The sequence below is a fragment of the Macaca thibetana genome, chromosome 9 (assembly GCF_024542745.1).
Source record: "Macaca thibetana thibetana isolate TM-01 chromosome 9, ASM2454274v1, whole genome shotgun sequence".
Lineage (NCBI taxonomy): Eukaryota > Metazoa > Chordata > Mammalia > Primates > Cercopithecidae > Macaca > Macaca thibetana.
This window is the reverse complement of record NC_065586.1, coordinates 67,249,100-67,271,220: the sequence shown is the minus strand read 5'-3', so window position 1 is coordinate 67,271,220 and position 22,121 is coordinate 67,249,100. Positions and strand designations below refer to the sequence as shown.

Here is a 22,121-nt window from a genome sequence, read left to right as displayed (position 1 = left end):
ACAGTTATTACTCTATATTGCTGGGTCAGATTTCCTAATATTTTGTTGCAGGTTTTTGCATCTGTGTTCATGAGAGATACTGGTCTGTAGTTTTGTTTTCTTCTAATGCCTTTGTTTCGTTTGATCCTTTGGGTACTACTGGGCTACTGAAATGAGTTTAGAAGTGTTCCATCATTTTAATTTTTTGAAATTATATTTAATGTAATTCCTTACATGAGGCATGTTTAGTAGAATTCACCAGGGAAACCGTCCAGGCCTGGAGTCTTATCTCTTGAAAGATTTTAAACTACCAATTTAATTTCTGCAACAGATATAGGACATTCAATACGTCTCTATCTTCTTCAGTGACTTTTTTGATAGCTTTAAGATATAATTTACACACCATGCAAGTCACCCTTTAAAGTGTAAAATTCAATGTGTTTTGCTATATTCACAAAGTTGTGTATCTGTCACCATAATCAATTTAAGAATATGTTTATCACCCCAAAAAGAAACTGCACCCTTTAGCCATCACTCAAAAGTCCCCAGTCCCTCTAGGCAACCACTAATCTGTTTTTGGTGCTTGTATATTTTCCTATTGCTGTCTGCTATGAAATAACATTTTATATTAGTGGGATCATATAATATGTAGTGTTTGACTGGCTTCTTTCCTTAGTATAATGTTTCCAAGTATTGTTATACTTGGAATAATGTAGTATGCATCATATTTTATTATACAGTATGTACAGTACTATTATGTAGTATCTATGAGTACTTCATTTCTTAAATTGCCAGTTACATTCCGTTGTATAGATATATATTTTGTTTATCTGTTCATCAGTTGGTGACCATTTGGGTTGTCTTCACTTTAGGGCTATTAATAATGCTGCTATAGGTACACACGTGTAAGTTTTTGTGTGGGCGTATGTTTTTATCTCTCTTAGGTATACAGATAGGAATTGAATTGCTGTGTCAGATAGTAACACATATGTTTAACTGTTTAAAAACAGTCTGACCATTTTCCAAAGAAGCTGTACTATTTTGTATTCCCACCAGCAGTGTAAGAGGATTCCAATTTCTCCACATCTTCCCCAACACTCCTTATTGTCTGTTCAATGACTTTTAAAGGTACACATCCTTCAAGCACTTGGTTCATTTCATCTAGTTCATTAAATGTATGTGCATAGACTTGTTTGTAGTATTTTATTATTATCCTTTTAATGCCCATGGTTCTGTAGTGATACCCTGTTTCATTCTTGATATTAATAATTTGTATTTTCTCTTTATTTCTCTTCAGTCAACAGGGGAACTGCTGCCACCGCTACCTCCAAAGTGGACTGCATTTTCAAAGGCTGGGAGAGGTAAATGAGTTTCATCCCATACCCCTAACCCCCGCTTATCTGTCCTCTGGCCTGAGAAAGGGTTTGCTTGGAGCTTTTATGTCTGTGCTTGGTGCACAGTTCCCAGATTCAGGCGGCAGATGAGTCTAAGCCAGGAAATACGGGGGAAAAAAGAGGAGAACAGGGGACCTATTATTGTATGGGGTCATCCTTCAAACTCGAATTTCCTCTCCAGTCTGCTATTATTTACTTTACAGAGTACTCCAAGATTTGCTTTAAGTATTATGTCCAATGTTGTAGTTGACATCAGTGGAAGAGTTAGGGAAAGGTATACTTATTCCATGTTTAATCGGGGCTGGTGCTACAAGCTACCCAGTCTCACGTATGACTTACTAGTCACATAAACTGCCTGACCTAGTGGGAAAATCTACTCACCTTTCTACTCATTTTTCTTTCAAGGACACAATACCTAAAGGATAATCCTGAAACATTACAAGAACCTGAGGTATTTTCTCAATCAAAAGAAGATTAAATCAAGTTCAGTATAATTTTGATTATCTCTAATTACAACATAATATAACACAAATATTTTGACATTCTTTCCAGGAAGAACACACTTTCTTTTTAAATTTAAATAATGTTTAGATTCCTATTTTTGTCCTTACATCTTCTATCTGGTCTTCTCTGACCTACAATACTTATAAAACTTACACTTGTATTATGTGCTAATCTATTCCTTTTTGCCCCTATTCATTTTGTTCCTTAATGTATTCCTGCCTTGTTTTATAAAAGAATCCTGCTATTTAATATATCCTCAACCACAGTTAAACAACTGAAAGATTTGAATCATGCTCTCCTTTTCAGCACTTAGTTCATTGGTATCCTCACAGCAAGTAAATACCAATCAGTTTTGACTGAAGAAACAAGTAAAGTGAGCATAATCCTTCATTATATTCTCACCCTAAAATAGCAGAGGGAATAACATTACATCCAGACACTTATATGATGAGAAGCTGGAGACAGCTTTACGGGCTCCTCACAGGTAAATGTTGATAGATAGGAGGTCGTAAAGAAGGGACAACAGGAAAGGTTACACTTACTTTCAGGGATTGAAGTCTACTGTTTTCTTTTTTATTATAGAAGGAGATAGGGGTGAGTGGATGCGGATTGGTTGAGAATATGAATTATGACTTGATTAGCCTCTTATTTCATAATGGTGGCTAAGAAAAAGCTGGTGATACCTAAATAAGGCCTGATAATTATCTACGAATATCAGGAATTAATATTCTCCTATAATTATGTTATAGAGCTAATAAATAAGCTCATTTCTTAAATGGTTAGTTCCATGGTAGTTTTCCCAATTTTCTACAATTTGAGTATCCTGATTTCTGGATTAAATCATTCCCAGACGATAGCGTAAATTAGGAGATATATGCATCCTCTGTTCTGTTTTGCATTGAAGGTTCACATCTGTCATCCCTCTAAACATTCATTCTTTTTGAGATTAAGAATTATGTCTTGTTTATTTTGTCTTTATTCATTATTTGATAGGTACGGGGCTTGTACATCAGTATAGTTCAATGAAGGTTAAAGTGATTTTCTAATTGTGATTTCCTAATTGTGATTTAATTGCATGCCATTGTACCAATCATCTTACTAAAATTTTTTCTTTTTTCTTTTTTTTTTTTTTTTTTTTTTTGAGACAGGGTCTCGCTCTGTCATCCAGGCTGGAGTGCAGTGGCTCGATCTCTGCTCACTGCAACCTCCGCCTCCCAGGCTCAAGCAATTCTGCCTCAGCCTCCTGAGTAGCTGGGATTACAGGTGTTTGCCACCACATTCAGCTAAATTTTTTGTTTGTTTGTTTTTAGTAGAGACAGGGTTTCAGCATGTTTGTCAGGCTGGTCTCGAACTCCTGACCTTGTGATCCACCTGTCTCAGCCTCCCAAAGTGCTGGGATTACAGGCATGAGCCACCTCACCCAGCCCTCATCTTACTAAATGTGCTCAGCATTTGAAAACTTTTTAAGTGTTATATGTATATAAAAACACTGATTATTTTTTTAAGAAAAACCTCTTAGTCAATTTCTCATCCGTCTATCATGTAGCTTTACATTATTCAATATCTGTACATTGAAAATAAGGGTTTCCTCCTTCTGTTCGCGAAAGAGGGAAGCTATGAGTAGAAGTTACTCTCATATCCAATCATTGGTATACCTTCATTATAGGAAAGGCAATTGTTTAAAGTGAAGTCTTCCCCATTTTTCTGTGGGAAATAAATGTTGCACATTACTGAACAAAAACCCGTATTTTAATACGACATCTGAATTTTAGAAATGTTCCAAAATCAATGTAGAGATAATCTGAAAGCAGATTATAATGAATTTTTTGGACCAGTATGTGCTTTCCAGATGGGACAGGGAAAGAACTCTGAGGCTTGTTTCTAATCTTTTCCTTCCTTCCTTCCTTCCTTCCTTCCTTCCTTCCTTCCTTCCTTCCTTCCTTCCTTCCTTCCTTCCTTCCTTCCTTCTTTCTTTCTTTCTTTCTTTCATTATATTTTAAGAGATGGGGTCTCACTCCATCACCCAAGCTAGAGTACAGTGGTGCAATCATAGCTCATTGCATCTTTGAACTCCTGAGCTCAGATGATCCTCCTATCTCAGCCTCCTGAGTAGCTAGAACTATAGGCATGCACCTTCACATCCAGTTAAATTTTGAATTTTTTTTTTTTTTTTTTTTTTTTTTTTTTTTTTTTTTAGTAGAAATGAGGTCTCACTATGCTGCCCCAGGCTGGTCTTAAACTCCTGGGCTCAAGCAATCCATCTGCCTTAGCCTCCTAAAGTATTGGGATTACAGGCACGAGCCACTGTGCCCAGCCATCAAATTCGTAATGTTTTAAATCAACAACAATCCTCCCCTCTCCACCCCTCCCCTTCTTCCCTCCATCCCTCCTTCCTTTCCTTCTTTCTTTTCTTTTCTCTTTTCTTTTCTCTTCTCTTTTCTTTTTTCTTTTCTCCTTCCTTCCTTCCTTTCCTTTTCTTTTCTTTTTTCTCTCTTTCTTTCTTTCTCTTTTTCTTTCTCTCTCTCTGTCTCTGTCTCTCTCTGCATTTTCCTTCCTTCCTCCCTCCCTCCCTCCCCTCCCTCCCTCCCTCCCTCCTTTCTTTCTTTCCTTCTTTCCTTCTCTCCTTCTCTCTTTCTCTCTCTTTCTTTTCTCTCTCTTTCTTTCTTCCTTTCTTTCTTTCTTTCTCCTTCTCCTTCTTCCTTCCTCTCTCTCTCTTCTCTTCTTCTCCTCTTCCTCTCTCTTCCTTCTCTTCCTTCTTCTTCTTCTTTCTTTCTTTCTTTCTTTCTTTCTTTCTTTCTTTCTTTCTTTCTTTCTTTCTTTCTTTCTTTCTTTCTTTCTTTCTTTCTTTCTTTCTTTCTTTCTTTCTTTCTTTCTTTCTTTCTTTCTTTCTTTTCTTTCTTTTTGAGATAGAGTTGTGTTCTGTCTCCCAGGCTGGAGTTCAGTGGCACAATCTTGGCTCACTGCAACCTTTACCTCCCGGGCTCAAGTGATCCTCCTACCTAAACCTCCCACGTAGCTGTGACTATAGAAAATCAACCAACCACACTTGGTTGATTTTCTAATATTTGTAGAGATTAGGTCTCACTATATTGCCCAGGCTGGTCTCAAACTCCTGGGTTCAAGTAATCCTCCTGCCTCAGCCTCCCAAAGTGCTGGAATTACAGGCATGAGCCACCATGCCCAACCTAACCATTCTTTTTGAGATGAGAGTAGTCGTTTCCATCATTAACCTTTATAATCCATTTACCTTCTGTTTCTTTATTTAATAAAGTGTTAAATAATACCCCACCACTGCATTGGGAGTATACTTTTGAGTGAGAGTTTATTAGCCTTTGTAATATCAGAAAAGATTTGTGTGACACATGCAGCTTTCACTAAAAGTTAGAAATAACTGGTTTTGCTCAAACCGGTGATATTTTCCAGCAAATACCACAGAAGTACATACACATTTTTTTTTTTTTTTTTTTTTTTTTTTTTGAGATGAAGTCTTGCTCTGTCACCAGGCTGGAGTGCAGTTGTGTGATCTCGGCTTGCAGCAACCTCCACCTTCTGGTTTCAAGCGATTTTCCTGCCTCAGCCTCCCAAGTAGCTGGGACTATAGACGTGCACCACATGTCTGTCTAATTTTTTTGTATTTTAGTAGAGATGAGGTTTCACCATGTTGGCCAGGGTGGTCTCAGTCTCCTGACCTCATGATTCTCCCGCCTCAGCCTCCCAAAGTGCTGGAATTAAAGGCATGAGCCACCCTGCCCAGCCCACAAAATTATTAAAAAGTAATTTGATAGGCCAGATGCAGTGGCTCACACCTGTAATCCCAGCACTTTGGGAGGCCGAGGCAGGCGGATCACTTGAGATCAGGAGTCTGAGACCAGCCTGGTCAACATGCTGAAATCCCATCTCTACTAAAAAATACAAAAAATTAGCCAAGCATGGTGGTGCAAGCCAGTAGTCCCAGCTACTTGGGAGGTTAAGGTGGCAGAATCACTTGAACCTGGGAGACGGAGGTAGCAGTGAGCTGAGATTATGCCATTGCACTCCACCCTGGGCAACAGAGCGAGACTTCCTCCAAAAAAATAAAAGGTAATTTGATAAATTGGAAACTTTAAAGAATCCCTCAGATACTTTGCTCTGAGAGTTGTGTCAAATGTTTATTTTTTATACATGAAGTAGTTTTACAGACTAAGATGCTTTCAAATTTGCTTTTCACATTTAATTACACTGTCATCCATCATTAAGATGACTCTTAATTAGATGTTCTTGATATCTTTTTAATTCTCTAAAAAAATGACTATTTCTGAAAAGGAAAACATCTTTAAATACATTCCTTCATTATAAACTTAGATCAGATGACTTAGTCTTGCACTATTTTCCTTTTGATATAAAATACACTGTTTCTTCTACCATTGTATTTCTTAAGCGTGTGTAGTAGTGATACGTTTCAACAATAGAATTAAGCTGCTAAACATTAGGCCAAAAAAATCTCCTCTGCTATATCGTGCGCTGCTTATCATTTGAATTGTTAAAAATGTCTCCTCTTCAAAATAATTTTAATTTGAAGAAAGGACACAAAACTGGTAAACCTAGATGCTGTGGACTGAATGTTTGCGTCCCTCTCAAATTCATGTTAAAACCCTAATCCCTAATGTGATGGTATTTGGAGATGGGGTCTCTGAGAGGTAATTAGGTCTTAAAGGTGGAGCCCTCATAACGGGATTAGTGCCCTTATAAGGAGAGGTATTAGATAACTTGCTTCCTTTCTCTTTCTGCTGTCCATCATGTAAACACAGCAAGAAGGCAGCTGTTTGCAGGCCAGAAAGAGGGCCCTCACCAGATGCTGATGATGCTGGCACCCTGATCTGGGACTTTCAGCCTCCAGAGACTGTGATAAATAAATTCATATTGTTTAAGCCACTACTCCATTTAATTTGTTATAGCAGCCCAAACTGACTAAGACACTAGATTATAATGAAAAAAATTAAAAACATATTATGGGAAGTGAAAACAGCCCTGGATATAAAATTTTGTCAGAACAAAATACAAATCTCAGTATTGGTTGTTTTCTGTGATGTATGTTTTATATATTGCACATTAACATATTTCCACATCATTCAGAAGGTAAATCACATGAAATCTAACCAAGTATTGTTTTACTGTATTCCAGTCCAATAATAACAACAATAATATTAATAACTTGCTATTTATAGACCTAAGACTATGAAGCAGGCATTTCAAGAGATCTATAGATACTATTTAATGGAAATTATCACAAAACCTCTAAGAGATAAGTTTTATTGCCCTTGTTTCATAGATGACAGAGCTAAGGCTTAGACTGGTTAAGTAATTTGCCTAAGATCACTTATTGTTGGTAAGTATTGGAGCTAAAATTCTAATGTAGCTTTTGATGTTAATGTCTACAAATATTATTTGCCTACTAAACCACAAGAAACTAAATTGCTTAGTCTTTATGTACTTCTCTTTTTTTGACAAATCTGACCAATTGTTCTTGTTGTGTGTGTGTGTGTGTGTGTATATATATATACAGCAAATAATTAATTTACGACCATTAGAACAATAGCAACAACAACAATAAAATCATTTAAAATATGGACAAAATGTCTGGGTGCACTGGCTCATGACTGTAATCCCAGAACTTTGGGAGGCTGAGGTGGGAGGATCACTTGAGCCCAAGAGTTTGAGACCAACCTCGTCAATACAGTGAGATCCCATCTCAATTTTTTAAAGAAATTATTGAATAAAAAAATTACATCGACAAAACATCTAGTTCTCCAGAAGGAACAATGTACAAGATTGGCAGAAAACTTTTTACAAAATTAAAAACAACACTTTTTTATATTTTGGATTTTTGTCTTTGGTTATTTTATATTTTGGACATTTTTTCTTTGGTTATTAAAAAGATGTAGATTTTGAGAATTTGAAAACAGCTAAATGGCAAATAAATTAATGCATTGTAGACAAATGACTCTTAAATTTATTTCTTAAATGTTTAAGTAAAATGATGTACAAAGGAACATTGAAGATCTCCTAGCTAACCCTCTTTTAGCACTTAAAGATATGGGGCCCTTAGAGTTTAAGGGATTTTCACAATTATATCACAGTAAACCTAAATCTAGAATTGTGGTTTTCCATATTTCCTCTGTAATGATTTCTCCACATGACCATGGCACATAAAGTGATACTTACAGCAATGGTTATGGTCATCTATGTCTCTAAAATGATAAAACCATGTTGCATGAATTAGCAATGGAGAGGATTTCCTCTTCCACACTATTCTGTACTATCAATAATCAACTCTATTAAGGATCTCTGGTAAGATACGCATTGTATTATTCATCCATTTAATATATATGTCTACTGTATGCCTGATCCTCTGCTAACGTTTCCAATATCAAATGTCAGGCCAGAAAACAGGGAGGGGTCTAAGAGATATGTGCACTAAAAATGTGTAGTCTATTGGAAGCAACCCAAATGTCCATCAATGATAGACTGGATTAAGAAAATGTGGCACAACCCCGTCTCTACTAAAAAAATACAAAAAACTAGCTGGGCGAGATGGCGGGCGCCTGTAGTCCCAGCTACTCGGAAGGCTGAGGCAGGAGAATGATGTAAACCCGGGAGGCGGAGCTTGCAGTGAGCTGAGATCCGGCCACTGCACTCCAGCCTGGCTGATAGAGCTAGACTCCGACTCAAAAAAAAAAAAAAAATGTGGCACATATACACCATGGAATACTATGCAGCAATAAAAAAGGATGAGTTCATGTCCTTTGCAGAGACATGGATGCAGCTGGAAACTATCATTCTCAGCAAACTATCACAAGATCAGAAAACCAAACACTGCATGTTCTCACTCATAAGTGGGAGTTGAACAATGAGAACACATGGACACAGGGAAGGGAACATCACACACCAGGACCTCTCGAGGAGTGGGGGGACTAGGGGAGGGATAATATTAGGAGAAATACCTAATGTAAGTGTCGGGTTGATGAGTGCAGCAAACCACCAGGGCACGTGTATACCTATGTAACAAAACTGCACGTTCTGCACATGTAACCCAGAACTTAAGGTACAATAAATAAAAAATGTATAGTCTAATTGGTGACATGGGACCATATGAAGCATATTCAGAATATAAGCCATTTAGAAGTTGTAGTAGGCAGCCTGTAACATGGTCCAGTCATATCCACCTCCTGGTACTCATGCCCTACTCACTTCTAACAAATTGAATACAGCAAAAGCGATGGTATGCCACTTTAGAAGTTAGGTTATACAAAGATGCTGGCTTCCATCTTAGGCTCTCTCACTCTCTCTCTTTTTCTCATCTGGATCATTCACACTGAGGTGCCATGTTGTGAAAACATACAGGCAGCATACAGAGGTACCCATTTTGTGAGGAACTGAAGCCTCCTGCCAACAAAAACATGTGAATAAGCTTGGAAGCAGATTCTTGAGCCTCAGGTGAGACTTAGATGACTGCAGCTCTGGCCGACAGTGTGAATACAACCTCACAGGAGACCCTGACCAACTCCACCTAGCTTAGCTGCTCCCAGGTTCATGACCCTCAGAAATTATGAGACAGTAAATGTTTGTTGTCTTAATTTGCTAAATTTTAGGCAGATTTGCTATGCAGCATAAATAATATGGAGAGGATAATGTCTGTTGCAGTTCTCAGTTTTTAAGGAGGCAGAGTTAGGAAGCTGTAATTTGGTGGACAGCTCACACAGTTGCAGGAAAGGCCATGAAAGGCTGAGTCAGTACTTGTGAGAAAGATTTGCCAATTAACTAATGAGATATAGTATGTATATCAGTTAGGTATAATGTGTAAGTTAAATGAAAGAAATCTTTAAGGTTTTTGAGCTTGGAAATTTCTCTGAGAAAAAAGCATGATTCAGCAATTCTGACAGCACAAACTCTATGCTATTGTCTACATATATGTGTCCCCCCAAAATTCATATGTTAAGTGCAATAGTATTAAGTGGCAGGGTCTTTAAAAGATGAAGATCATGATGGTTCTGGCTTCATGAGCAGTTATTAGCGCCCTTTTTAAAGAGGGTTGAGGGAGCTTGTTTGTCCTCTCCACCACTTAGAACACATCATCCATGAGGGATGCATCCTCACCAGATACTGAATCTGCTGATGCCTTGATCTTGAATGTCCCCACCTCTAGAACTGTGAACAACACATTTCTGTTGTTTATAACTTGCCCAGACTAAGATATTTTGTTATAGCAGCCTGAATGAACTGAGATGGTCTAATTATAAAAGCTGACTGAGCACCTTTAAAAAAGTAAATAAAAACAGAGCAGTTAGCAACAAAACCTAATGCAACCACTTGCTTAACTCTGTGTGATTAAGGTAGATGTGTGTGTGTGTCTGTGTGTGTGTGTGTTCTAGTATCTTCAGTGGGTTTTTTAAATAAAATAAATGAGTTATAACGACAACAGTTACAGACGGTGTTGGATAATTGAAAGGGTTCACAAAATTCTATGGAAACTACTCAGAGAAGAGCTATTCAAGAAGAAAGAACGTGCAGCCCACACAGCCGGGGTTGGGAGACTTGCACACCTACCCAGAATCCTTTCTCAGTCACACAGGATGTGCTTCATCTCTGAATTATGAATCTTCAGGATATACGTCCCACTGATCACATAGCCAAGCCATGCTATGTAACTGGCTAGCCCATGTGCGAGCCATCAATCTACACACCCCGAAACAATATAAACAAGCTGGCTCTTGGTACTAACAAGGTGATTTCAAACTTAAACAATGTATTATAAATATAAACTAGTTCACTCCTTCTTATTGTGGCCAAAAGTCAGTATCGGACCTCCAGGTAATCATGGAGAGTTCCAGCCCAGCTGTAAGATAACTCTTTTCCAAATGATCATTTAAAGCAAAATAAATCAATCACTGATGTGTTATATATATAATATATACTATACATATATAGTTACAACATTACCTATAATACATATATTTATATATAATATTGTAAATATATAGAAACATATACACATATCTTTAATATATGCAATAGATATTCAAAACCAGCATAACAGATGTTTGCCATGTGACACTAAAATCTGGTTTCTTAACAATGACAAAAGACATGACAAATATAGGAAATGAACAAACACAAAAAGTTAAGCATAAGCTGATAGCAGTGCAAGCAGAATTGTACAGTTTTAGGGTTACATAGTTAGAGTCATGATATTCTAAGCCTCCTGGGTGGGGACTGGTAGAGTAATGCATCTTAGAGAGGACAGCAAATTGCTTTATCATGTGACTAATTTAATGATTCTGTTTTTCTGAATCTTTTTAAGGCTTCTTTTAGAATTCTTTTCTTTTCTTTTTTTTTTTTATTTTTCTGGGAGCCCACTGACTTTGTATTCAATTTGGATCCACTGCTTTCTAGACCTGCTTGGCATCTGCCAACTTGTCATTTTATTCATTATATCTCTGGGTTAGAATCACTATTTCAGCTTTCCATGTCTTACTATTTCTGTTTTTCCCATCTCTTGTTTTGTTTGAGCACATTTTCAAGTCGTTTCTCAAGAGGATCTACACAAGTTACATTTCTGAGTTCTTATGCACACAAAAAGGTTTTTATTTGGTCACGTAATTTGGATGAATATAGTATTCTATGATCATATTAATTTTCTCATGGAATATGAAGGCATTTCTTCATTGCCTTGTAGAACTCTGTTGTGATAAGAAGTCTAACAACAGTCAAGCAGGAACTCACAGCTCCTCAGCAGAGCCGTCCAGTGCACGGTTTAGATAGAGGCTTTCGCTGCTCTCTCTCATCTATCTCCGTGTTTCCAGCTGCTTTCTATCTTCTGGATCTTTTTTTTTTTTTTTCCTATGATAATCCTATACCCATGCATTTTCCATTATGAGTTTATTCCCTTTTGTGTTCTTTTACTGTTATTTTAACGGGATGTTAGACTGGGACTGGGTAGTTATATCTTTTCAGTTTACATTTGTGTTAGCTTTCTAAATAGATGGAAGAGACAAAACAAAACATTGTTGGTACCTTGACTCAAAGTTATTTGATTGTAATTGTGAAGATAGGGCAAACACATTAATAAATGCAAATAATGGAAAAACATTGATACCGATTTACTAACAGAAGTAGCTATTAAAGGATATATAAATAAAAAAAGTAGGAGAGATGGCAAGAGAAGTACAATATTTTAACTTACTTCTTCTCCCCTCAAAAATAATTTCATTTTTTTATGAACATCCATACTTTAATTCCTCTTTTTACATAAGCATTTTGAGGCATGTGGTAAAGGAATGTGTATAACCTTTCTTAAATCACTATAACCTACAATCAACACTAGACTTTAGAATATCTGGAATCTTAAAGAAATACTGCCAGCAGTGTTTATGATAAATGATACCTTTAAAAATCCCTATATCAGCAGAGGAATTTTATAATATAAATTGTTCACTTAACTTTAACTGCTACAGATTTTGGCAGACAGTAAAATTAAATGGTGGATGATCACTAGAATATATTACCTTTTGCAAGATAGCACGGGGATACTAATACATTTCAGGAGAAGAAATCTCTTCCCAGGTCCTTAGCCTGCTGTGTAGTATTGTTAAGCAGTAATACTTTCTTTTGTAATTGATGAAAGAATAAGTTGTAAATTACCATGAGCTAGAAATTTTTATTTATGAAGTGAAAATATATGTCAGCAGAAATCATAGTTTGGCACACAGTGGGAACAGCTTTCCAGCTGCCTAAAGTCTCCTTGGCTTTATTTGAACTACTTCTATCCTCCCTGAGCTGGTTAAGTGGACACCTGGTCAATGTCCACTTGTTCTACTCTCAGAATTGTTCTTCCATTTGTGGCTATCTTTAAAATATCCTTTCCACCTTTAGTCAAGCAATTTTTCTCTACTGATGATCTTATGATATCCACTGTTTTCAGTTTTTTTCCCAAGTGAAAGAGAGCTAAATAGTATTTAATTTACCTATGCATGACAATTGATTTCACTGAATAAAATATTCACATCTATTAATAAAGCTTGTAGATAACATTGTCATTTGCAAGTGTTGGCCTGCTGATTTGTTTTTTTCTTAGCAACAATATGCCCTTTCAGCATTTGCTTTTATGTCAAGAAATGCTTAATTCTTCATCTAGTAAACTTGCTCTTATCTTGAAAACGTGGCAATATAATTATATCCATTGTAACCACTCCCACCCAACCAGGACTACTTCTGAGGAATCACATAAAAATTGGCATGAAAGACATAGTTGGGAAGAGGGTGGGGATGAAATGGTTAAAGCTATTGTCAATTAAGTTCTGCTGCCTGCACCAATTACTTACCACCAGGGGAAATGCAATCTGATTTACACATTCGAATTCACATGGTTTATGTTCTCTCCCAAACTAGAGGAAAGAAAATCTAGGGGACATAATATCTTGGTTTATTCTCCAGCCTCAGTGACCTTGAACCTCAAATTTAGTTTTACAGATGAGTATATAAAAGTTTTATCAGCTCACATCAATAAATATATAACCAGACTTTTCTGGGTCTATATAAAGACCCCTAAAAAAGTAAAATTAGCTGTCTTTGCAGCTGAGGGCTATTAATACATGAAATAGATACTTGTAACAACTGAAGGGAGTGGTTTCATTCGTTTCATAAATCTGATTTTTGAGATGAAATGGAAGAGAGAAGCCTTCTGCCAGTTTGTCTACATTTTTAAAAACATACACTATGTTACAGTTTATAAAACATTTTACAGTAATTCTCTTTCAAAGAGACTTAATTCTTGGATTACCCAGTAGACAGCTGTCTAGCCCAGAGCTCCTAACAACTCTGCTGAGGCATACTGGTGTGTGTTAGTGAGAGGAGCTTTCAGATCTTGACCTTCATAGCTCTCAAGGTAGCTGGGAAGGAGCTAAGACTGCTTGATAACTGCAGTCTCTGATCCCCTCAGGCCTTGAGCAGCCACTTCTTTTTTCCCAGTGGCTGTGCAAACATTATGATTTTATTTATTTTTATTTTTATTTTTTGAGAGACAGGATCTCACTCCTCCCCAGGATAGAGTGCAGTAGCATATTCACAGCTCACTGGAGCCTCAAACTCCTAGGCTCAAGCGATCCTCAGACCTCAACCCAAGTATCTGGGACTACAGGTGTATACCACTATGCCTGGCTAATATTGTTTAATTATTATTTTCTTCTTTCGTAGAGCTGGGTCTCACTATGTTGCCTAGGCTGATCTTGAACTCCTGGGCTCAGGCAATCCTCTCACCTCAGCCTTCCAAAGTGCTGGGATTACAGGTATGAACCACTGACCAGCCTTAAACACTATGATCTTAGAAAGCACTAGTCTATGCTGTTACAAAAGATGTCTCATACTTAGTAATCTTAAAAATAAATGAAGTCAAAGTACCCATTCCTTTGGATTTAAAACAAAATGATACAGTTCAATTCAGTATCACTCTACATTTGAACACTAGGATACAGACCTGTTAACTTTTGTCATTGTAAAGAAAGAAGAAACCTCAGTATATCACTGAAGGATATACTTTCCCCTTTTTTGAAAACCTTCATAGACTCCTTTATGCTTTTACAGATACAGCAAAACAAACATTGTTTTATGAAGCTATTGTCTTGGCCATAGAATCATATTCACATCATATATTCAGCTATGGCATATCTTTGCTGGAATGTACCTCGATTTGGAGTGGTGTCATGATACCTTGTTTAATAAATCTACCAGAAATAAAGCAGGCTTTTATGCCTATTTTAAAGGTTTCATAAACCATCTAAAAGAATTGGCTTTGCAACGAGCTGCTGAAGGCAATGTTCTTAGTTGCACAATATGGATGCAAGTAATTCCATTGTCCCAGTGATGTCCAATTAAGTTGGCAACATCAATCCTTAATTTCCTTTCTCTGAGTCCTTTTGTTTCCTTGTTGATAATCATCCTCTCCTGCTTCTCATCATCCCCAACTCCCCGCTTTGCTAACAGACTTCAAAGCCCATTATTATGCAGGGAATATGCCGGTGTAAGAGTCTTAGTGTGAGGCAGAGCACTGTCTGCAAAGAAGGTCAAAGGCCAGGTGCTCACCCCTATGTACGCTGACAGCCAAGGTGTGGGCACATGATTTAAACTCTACTAAGATAATGCTTCTGGCACAGAAAGTTGAATTTAAAGCAAGTGAGGAAAAAGTAGGGATATTTTATGATTTATTCCAATGGTAGAACTATCTGAAATGTGGTAGCAAATAAATGTACCATCCGTGGGGTCCAGTGTTATAATGTTATGATACCGTTAGTGGCATTAAATGTTCAGAGGGGGCTGGAATGGCACTTCAAAAAGCTATTTTTAGAGATGACTTTAACTGTGTTTCCTATATGAAGTGTCCCTTGCAGTCTGCCAGTTTTCTCTTCTTGTTCTCCAGCCTTCCTGTGTTTTTCTGTCTAATTTAGCCATTCTTAATTTCAGTTGTTTGCAACCCAGAACCAAAACTAATACTTCATGTCTAATCTTTTAAAAAATAAATTATTTTTCTACTGCCTTCAGCACACAAAGATTCATAGAGTAAATCTGAATTAGTCATTTTACAGATATATGGGAAAGTAGGATCATAATGAAATATATAACCTCTTTCTTTTTCTAGATGATATCTTGTTTCCCTGGAGAATATCCATATGAGGCTGGTCGCAGGTGTTCTAGAGTTACAGAAGATACAAGACCTCTGGAACATCTTTGCACTGGTGAATAACCACACAGCCTGTTCCCATTCTCCAGTTCATCTTCCAATTCTCCCTTCCTTTCAGTCCACGCCAATTCATCTCCACTGTCCTTAACCCATCCTTCATTCAGCAGAAATCTCAAAGTTACTGCATTAGTCTATTCTCATACTGGTCTCACACTGATGAAGAAACACCTGAGACTGGCTAATTTATAAAGAAAAGAGGTTTAATTGACTCATAGTTCCACATGGCTGAGGAGGCTTCAGGAAACTTATAATCATGGCAGAAGGCACCTCTTCACAGGGAGGCAGGAGAGAGAATGAGTGCCCCAAAGGGAAATGCCAGATGCTTATAAACCCATCGGATTTTGTGAGAACTCACTATCACAAGAACAGCATAGGGGAAACCACCCCTATGATTCTGTTACCTCCCACTGGGTCCCTCCCTCGACACATGAGGATTACAGGAATTACGGTTCAAAAAGAGATTTGGGTGGGGACACAGCAAACCACATTAGTTACATGGTTTACATTTTGCAGATATGGCAGTATTTCAACCCCTCTTTAATATCCACCCTTAAGTCCTTTATATTATTCCTCGTTTAACAATGAAATTTCTACCAATGTGTCAGAATATTTTTTATTTTTTAAATAAGGCTATTACCAACTGTGTCACTTTAGATTACTCCATGTACCCTGTCAAAAAGGTCAGAAAAGATTTTGCATCACACAATACATATTGAAGATTGCGGTTTTTATAGCATTTTCTTTTTTCTGACAAGTTTGTATATTCATTTACTTAAAATGGCAAGATGAGAATCTCGTCATTCTTATTTTAGTTATTTAACTAGATCCTTAGTCTCTTAACCAGATCTGGGTCCTATTTAAATCCAGTCTTCCTTGAACAGAAAACAGGTTTTTCCACTCAGGAGTTCTAACAGCTACTTTCTTCAACTCATAATGTTACCTAAGGTCCCACACTCCTACGGGAACAGAAGCCCTTCCATGGTCATGAGATCTTACTCTTCTTTAGAGAGACTGAGTTGTAATTTAATTTCCAACTTTAGAATTATCAACACAAAGACACACAGTTATCCAGGTTAGCCAAGTGATCTGCAGACAGAAACCTCTTGTTAATGCTCTCTAATTGTGTTTTTTAAAAAAAGTTAGATTAATGTTTAATCCAAAAGGCAGAAAGTATATAATTTGAAAGCCTGTTCAGACTGCTAAAAGGGGAGGAAATTCACCAATGATAGTTCCCAAATGTGAAAGCATAGTCACTACCCCTTACAGGGATTTGCTGGAAGCATTACTGAAATTAGGTTCAGTCAGATCTTTCAACAGATGTAGTTCAATGATGGTTCTTGTAAGTAATTGAATACACAATATTCATGATCTATTGTTCAGAAGCTTGCTGAAGAACCTTTTAAAAATCTGACCCCAAGTTTTCTGGAAGTGGCTAAGATCTAACTGTGGACAGTAATGAATCACTTTCTTAATCTTTTCTCTGCCCCATCCTTTGACACAGCCTACTGTTTTGAGGGGTTTTTTTCCTCCTGAATTGGGATGACAACTTATTCTCCTGCTTAACTAGACTGTATCGCAGTGTAACCTTGCAGTAAATTTTAAATTTAAATTTTGGAGAAGGACTTGGTGATCAATGATCATTGGGCCCCTCTACTATGTGTAGATGCTACCGGGGAAAATAAAAATAAAGAAAGTGTGATGTCTGTCTTTAAGGACGTTACAATCTTGTGGGAGAAACTTGTATGTAAATGGCTGATTATGATCAAAGGCAAAGTGAAATAAACATTAACTAGAGGACAAGCTCATAGTAATACAGATAATGGAGCAATTAATTCTAACTGAAAGGGAATCAAAAGCTGCTTTGCAAAGGTGGTGGCATTTGAGAAAGTGTTTAGAATGGTTATATTTTAAGAGGGCAGTAGAGAAGAAAATGCAATCATTCCAACTGCAGGGATAGAATTAGCAAAGCCTTAGAGGCTTAATTCAAGAGGTTTCGTTTTGGGTTTTTATTTTTATTTTTATTTTTATTCTAACACCTGACACAATGTTAGGCCCTGGGAGAGATTCAAAGAGAAATAATATGAGTGTATTTTTCCCCTGTAACTCATATTCCAGTTTGAAAGAAAAGCCTTTTTTTGTTTATTTTTTGTTTGTTTTTTGAGACGGAGTCTCGCTCTGTCACCCCTCCTGGAGTGCAGTGGCAGAATCTCAACTCACTGCAACCTCCGCCTCCTCGGTTCAAGCAATTCTCCTGCCTCAGCCTCCCGAGTAGCTAGGATTACAAGCACATGCTACAATGCCCAGCTAATTTTTTTGTATTTTTTCTAGAGACAGTGTTTCACCATGTTGGCCAGGCTGGTCTTGAACTCCTGACCTCATGATCCAATCCACCTGCCTTAGCCTCCAAAAGTGCTGGAATTACAGGTGTGAGCTACCATACCTGGCCCAGAAAAGCCATTTTTATGTTAGTATATCTGAGGAGTTCATCAAGAGCATATACTTGTCTGGGATGATGTAATTGAGTGGCATGTCCCTTAAGAGCTACAGTGCACGAGAACAGAAAGAATTCATTATTGCCAAAGGTTTCTAGAGGACATGAATATACACTTTCTCTTGAAATATGCATAGAATTTGATGTGAGAAACAAGGGGTAGAGATATTTAAAAAGAGAGTGATGGCAGTTAATAATCTTGGCACATCCCCGCCATTATGGAAGTATTAACTTAAGTGTTGTGGAAGGTGCCTTTTGGCCCACATCAGGGAAAAAAAAAAAAAAAAAAAAAGAAATAAAATTTTAGGTGAAATCAAATACCTCCAGAGTTCAAAAAGGTAAATTGAGCAAAGAAGACTGGGGATATAATGAGAGAGAATGGAAGGGACTATGGCATGGTAGAGACCATGGCCAAGGCTCAGTGAAAAAGAGGACACCACTAAGCTCCAGCCAATTCCCATGAAAGTTATGTTAGTCAAAACTCCACTGGCCACATAAAAATTCTTTGAGTCATATCTAGTATGTGGACTACCAATTTTCAAACACTGCTGGACTGAAGAGGGCAAGGAATGCTAGAACTAAAACCTTTAGTTTTTATAACTATTTAAGGTTGTAGGACAGACCTGCAATGCAAAAAAAAAAAAGTACCATGTTTTAATCAAGCTACAAAATGCAAGATATGTATATGTAAACTATATTAAATGAAAGGGAATTGATAGGGGTTACCAACTGCTATTAAGGTTTTTTTAAATTAAGTTTTAAATGAAATACATCTTAAAACTCTACCTGTTGTTTAAACTGGAATAAACAATTTATAACAAAATTTTAGAAACATTTATTGACTCAAAATTTCTTTCAACTGTCTCATTTGCCTTTGAGACAAAAAAAAAAGTAACTATATGGCACTTGTTCATTCTAAGAAGGAGGGAATTCTGGATACACACTTTCCAGTCTTGGTCTCAATACTTGATGAATGAACCTGTATTTGCCATCACTGCCAGCTGCCAACAGTGGATGCCACCAGGATGTCTTGGTCAGATTCATTTATGTGCCTGTTCTGTTTTGGTCCATGAGCCTGGCTAACAGTAAAACCAGGTGGGGCTTGGGGGTTTGCAACAGCTGCTCTGGGGCCTGGTGATTCCTGATTTGTATAGAGTTCATAAATCACACAAAAATGTCCTATGTCATTCCACTTCCAGTTTAGGTTTTTCCCCAACATAGTACAAAAGAACTGAAGTTGACACTAAGAGTATAATTTGTAAGCCTTCACACTACAGTCCAAAAGGTTTATTATTTATTTAAAAAGCTAATGTATTCTATCTTCTCTATTAAGAATTCCTGATGGGAGGAGGAGCTTAGTAACAGGGATGAATGGGGTGGGATAAAGAAATTCACATGAAGATTACAATATTATGCTTCTATCTGGGTGAAACGTAGCATTCCAGATGTTGACTACATTTCATTAGAGTTTGTGAACAATATAATTTCCTGAGATATAATAGGTCAGCCCTGCTTCTTAATGCTGAGAAAACACTTAGAAAATCATCAAATTTTGAAAATGTACTAATAAGCTACAAAGTCTGATTAAAATCAAAGGTGCTATGTTCTAAAAACATTCTTTGTGATTGAGATAAGTATGGCTTATATTTCATCATTTATGACAGTATTTTAAGGCAAACTTTGCAAAGATGGAAAAGTCTCGGTAATAAACAGCAACTCACAATTACTCCTCATTAAGTCATTTTCAGAAAGGAGGGATAAATCCTGAAGACTGTATAAAAGAAAAGGAAACACAGAGAAAAACAGTTCACAGATATTACTGTTCACTTGCTAAAAAGTAAACTATGCAGGCCTCATAACACAAAACAAGATTTTCCAATTATTTAATTTGGTAATTATTTATAAATAATAAGTCTAAGATGTGAAACAGATGCAAACAAAGATGAACATCTCCTGTTAGTAAATTGTGGAGGACAGAGTAGTGGGAAGTATCTTTCATAGACAATATCTCCATGGGAAAGAAAATTTTCACATTTTTCAGCTTTGGTTAAGATCAAACTGATCTAATTAGCTTTCTCATCTAATTTATTGCTCAGAATTCCCTTTAGTGAGGCATGCTTTTCATAAATTTCAAGGAAAGCTATTTGGAGAATAGTTTGGAATTAGGCATAAACAAAAATGGAAAGCTTTGTCAAAGATACACCAAAAATTTTCTGAATAACTGAAATAACAAAATTGGGACGTCATAAACTATACTGTTACACTAATAATAAGATGCTGTTTACACACAATAACCTAGGATTATTTTATATTCATTTTATTTGGGATATAGAACATAATTTACCTAGAGAATTTTAATTAAAATTATATACCACTAATTAGAAGAAAAAAAGATTTTTTTTCTCTTCTGAATGTGATAATATAGCCATATAGATTAGCTATCTGGAAAGGTTATTACAAATCAAAGAGGGATTAATAAACTCTGAAGTGTGTAAATAACTTTGTCTCAAAATTTTCTGATTTCGGAGTGATAGAGCATAAAACTGTAAACCTGGTACCTCAAACAGACATTATGATCATAAAAAGCATGCTCACAAGACTAACAAGATTATAAAACTGAGACAGAGGCAAAATACTAGTCCTGCTAGATTTTACCTAATCAATTCCTGATAGGAAATTTTTATTTGTCTAAAAAAAAACCCCTGTTACATTCTTCTTTTACTTACATGCTATTCTCAGAAGGTAGAAAAAAATCAGGGACACAGATAACTCTATACTTGATTTTGACCAACAAGAAAGTAGTGCTTAAATTTAGTTATGGAAGAGATACTGAATGACTAGAGCACAATCATCTTTTTAAACAAGTAAATATATTGCCACAACTTATTGAAAAAGTAACTACTATGTGCCCTATTGATACCGGTGACTTTGAGGAGCAGATATAGAAATATAAATTTAATAATATCAAGAGTTTTATCTTTCCTTACCACATTGTTAGCATTGCATTATTTTAGAAATATTTCAAAGAGATAATAAGAAAACTATATGCCAAGATTCATCAATGATTTTGTTTATCAACTTGCTAGAAAAACAGCAAAACTGATCATCTATTCCCTGCAAACCTTGCTAAGCTTGCCTTGCAGCATAGTGCTTCAGACCTAGTCTCTAGTGAATATTATTCAACTGTTGGCTTGTTTCTCTTAATTCATTTTGAGGAGTGACTTCAAAAATAAAAGAAAAACTTAAAAAATGACTCATCCTTGTCCCTTCTATTCCTTTTGCTAAACAATGTGCATATCAAATTTCATATTCCATATGCATAACATGAAAAATGATTCTCTAGGATTGATAACTTAAGGTTGGAATTTCAAATATTTTAGGAATCACAGATGCACCATCACCCTACTGTTAGGAGACAATAGTAAAAAAATCTAACCTGAGGATTTCACAGATTCACAAAGGGTTTTCACAGAAAGGAGTTCTGCTGTTATGACTTATAAAAATAGTTGATTGTCCTCATTGTTTCCGAATCCATATGAATTCAGACACTTCTGTAAGTTTCTTGTAGAAAGGTTAACAATAGCATTAAAACGTCATTTTACTGAGAGATTCAGAAACGAAGCATTTACTGGCTGATTTTTAGAAAATATTAACTTGAGTGCTGCAACCAACACAAAATACTGGTTCCATATTTCTTATGCAATCAAAGAAGATTATGTGCAAGAACAAATTGCTGTTTTGCAAACAGACTGCAGATGAAGGTAAGAGCATTTCTCTGGAAACACAGGACTGACTTGCTATGTTTAAGTAACGTAAACAAAAACCTAGGGATATCGATGATACAGTTAAGAGAGGGTTTGGTGATTATCACATACTTAATACCATATCAGTCTAATTATATCTCCTAACAGATAAGGCATTAATAAACATTCTAAATGGTTTCTGGCTAAGGCCTGTGGGTAATTTACATAACACATGTATTTAT

At 36.5% G+C, this 22,121-nt stretch overlaps 1 protein-coding gene across 7 annotated transcripts in view; it reads right to left on the bottom strand.

Annotated features, from left to right (window-relative positions):
- The window catches only part of CTNNA3 (catenin alpha 3), a 1,858,220-nt gene that overhangs the window by 449,731 nt on the left and 1,386,368 nt on the right, over window positions 1-22,121 (bottom strand). The gene's annotated exons all lie outside the window — the stretch shown is intronic.